The 3259-nt window shown below is 48.6% G+C and overlaps 1 pseudogene; it reads left to right on the forward strand.

Moving 5' to 3' along the window:
* Positions 1–568: 568 nt before the first annotated feature.
* LOC128625819 (DNA excision repair protein ERCC-1-like) lies at positions 569–1555 on the forward strand (annotated as a pseudogene).
* Positions 1556–3259: the final 1704 nt, after the last annotated feature.

A 3259-nucleotide genomic window follows, 5' to 3' on the forward strand; every position in this document is an offset into this window, starting at 1 on the left:
ATGGATCAGGACTCAGTTCTAGAAAACCAGTAACTGGAAGTCCTATTACACACAGTGCTAGTCATCCCGCCTACTCTTGCCCCACTCCACAGCAAGCCTCCAGTGAGGCCAGGCGTGTCCAAGGGGAGACCACGAAGCGTGTCCCAGACACGTTTTGCCTCCCAGATACCTACACAAGGACCATCTTGGAAGGAGAGAAACTGCAAACCAACATGGTGTGTGAAAAACTCTCTGGCTACAGAAAGAAATCCTTTCAAACTAGAAAGATGGATTTCATCTGAGGACCCCTCTCTATTGGAAGACTCCTCATGATGGGCCATGAATTAACTTAAGTTTGGACTGAATGGATACATATTGCAAACAATCCCTGTCTTCTCAACCATGAGGAGACAACTCTGGTATCTGTGAGAGTTGAGGGGGGGCAGTTTTGCTTTGAGAGCTGGGACAGTACAGTAGGGCCAATCAAGATGGCAATTTCAACAGCAGAGGCATCAGGCCCAGGCTGGCAGGGGACACCTGGATCCCCCTCCCGTCTTTTTCCCAAGGCTCAGGGGTGAGGTGGCCCCAGAATAACCTTGGGATGGAGGAAGAGGGAGTGTGGCAGCCTGCTGGGCCACCCACAGGGAAGAGATTCCTCAGACACTGGGTGAGTGAGGTCCTTCCCGCTGGGCCAAACCCTTATTCAGAGCCATCCCACCACAGAGACCTCAGCCCTGGCAGCTCTTCACACCTACTCGGAGTGTGCCATCTCTGGACTCGCAGGTGGGGCTGGAGCCCCGCACCCCACAGGGCCAGAACCCCAGGCAGAAGAGACCTCCTTACCCCCACGCCCTCAAACTAGAAGCAAAATCCAACAGTTTCATTGTGAGCCCCTGGAAGAGGCTGAAGTTCATGTGCCATGTGCCCAGAGAATTTGGCAACGTGGTTCCTGACTGCATGCTGGGCCAGAGCACCTGTGCCCTCCTCCTTAGCCACCACCACTGCCACCACCACAACTCACTTCCACCCAGGCTAGAACCCCGAGTGTCTGTGGAGCCTGGGAAGAGCGCCCCCACGGGTCCTGCTCACCCACATGGACGTGAAAGATCCTCAGCAGCCCTCAAGGAGCTGCTGAAGTGTGTTTCCTGGCCAACTGCACCCTGGTCCCTGCCTGGAGCCTGGAGGGGGCTGGGCAGTACCTGGCGACCTACAAGGCCTACGAGCAGAAGCCGGCAGACCTCCTGATAGAGAACCTGGAGCGAGACTTTGTGTCCCAGGTAACTGAACGTTTTTCCACCGTGAATTAATTCCACAAAACAGCTAGTCAGACCCTCCTGGCTGGCTGCTTTTGGGTCCCTAGAACAGTTCACAGTTGCATCATGGGAAGATTCCACCTTGTGCCCAGGCCAGTGGCTCCAGGAGCCCCATGGGCTGTTTTGATGTCCTACATGAGGCCTTCTTGAAAAGTGCCCCGGTGACCTCAGGAGCCTGTGACACCCTCTGTGTAATAATAAAGCATTTTCCTCCCCACCACTCCCCAAAAAGCAGAGGCATTGGCACTCAATTCATACCCTAGCTCAGCTGCTCACTGTGTGACTGTGGTGGACATGTTATTCCACTTTCCTGTGGTTTTCTCCTCACTAACATAGGAAAAACTAGTTTGGGTTCTTATAAAGAGCAAGTAAGCCAATGTATCTAGGTCTATATTGACTGCAGTGTTTTTCTTTTCTTTTTTTTTTTGTTTTTTGTTCTCAAATGTGCTCTATAACGTTAAGCCCCATGACCTCCCTCTTGTGATGACGGTGGACAGAAGCTGTGAAGCACAGGTGCATTGGAGGACCACTGTCTCCAGAGAAAGGCTTGCGGCCCCTCGGCTGACCACCTACCCTGCTGTGCAGAAGTTCCGGGTGTGCGGCTGGGTGTGTGTTCAGGTGTGAGAGACGGGTGTGCCGGCTTCGATCAGCTGGTCTGGCAGGTTTACACGGAGACCCCGATCCTGATCTACTCTGAAAGGGGCTGCTTTTATTTATTTATTTATTTATTTATTCATTAAAGACATCTCCAGTGGTTTTACTGAACTTCTATTGAACACTTCACTAGTAATACCCTGAGATTTCATTTGGGGACAATTTCTCCAAATTAAAATAAGGTGGTAAGTCTCTCAGATGAAAGAGACAGCAATGACATGCTGGAGAATCAGGGAAAGAGCGGGGGCACTGTCTGGGTCTCTGCCGGGGGATTCGGGGAAGTTTAGGCAGAAGGCACTGAACTTCTGTGAATGGAGAGAGAGCACTAATCCCTGACCTAAGACACTGGCCACTCAGTGCTTACGGTGGTGGAAAACATCTCTGAAATCTTTCAGAGATGCTTGCTGATCCAAGTGGAGGGAGGTAGGGTGTCAGAAAATCTTGACCTAAGTTAGTTTTCAGTTTCAATGGCTGTGTTTTCTCTTCTTCAGTGTTCACATTATTCAGCTATTAAGCAGAGGTTAAGTCTGTCAATATGTCTAGAAGAATTAAAACTATCAGGAATGTTGTTGTTAGTTTTCAATTTTCAAATGTGGACTTTCTACCTTCCTTTGTCCTCACATGTGCGTGTTTATCCTTTTTCTTCTTTAAAAAAATTTTAAATTTAATTATTGTTCAAGTACAGTTTTCTATTTCTCCCATCCCAGCCCACCCCACCCCATGCTCCCCACCTCCCTCCCATTTCCACCCCCCACCTTAGTTTTTGTTAATGTGTCCTTTTTACTAGTTCCTGTAAATCCTTCCCCTTTTCCCCTGAAATTCCCTCCCCTCTCCCCTCTGGTCGCTGTCCCCCTGTTCTCTATTTCAGTGTCTTTGTTTTTATTTTGCTTGCTTGTCTGTTTTGTTGTTTAGCTTCCTGTTAAAGGTGAGATCATATGGTATTTGTCTTTCAACACCTGGCTTATTTCACTCAGCATAATGCTTTCCAGTTTCATCCATGCTGTTGCAAAGGGTAGGAGCTCCTTCTTTCTTTCTGCTGCATAAAATTCCTTTTTCTTTATGTTTTCACTTCTCATTTCCCCACCTCTCCACCCCACACAAGTTTTCTGTGGATTCGTTAAGTAAAATCAATTTTACTAAGCTTAAGTTAGAGAAACAACTTGTCTCCATGTCAAAACAACCAATGAAGTTTGCTTCTAAGTTTACCTGATTGCTACCACATCCGACCACGCAGGTCGCTTTGTTCTCCCCCTGCTCCACAAATGTCAGTGGTTATGGTTTTAGGGTATTGGCTCACTGAGCAGGTTTTGATT

Source organism: Artibeus jamaicensis, unplaced genomic scaffold, assembly GCF_021234435.1.
Source record: "Artibeus jamaicensis isolate MK-2021 breed Jamaican fruit bat unplaced genomic scaffold, CSHL_Jam_final contig_923, whole genome shotgun sequence".
Lineage (NCBI taxonomy): Eukaryota > Metazoa > Chordata > Mammalia > Chiroptera > Phyllostomidae > Artibeus > Artibeus jamaicensis.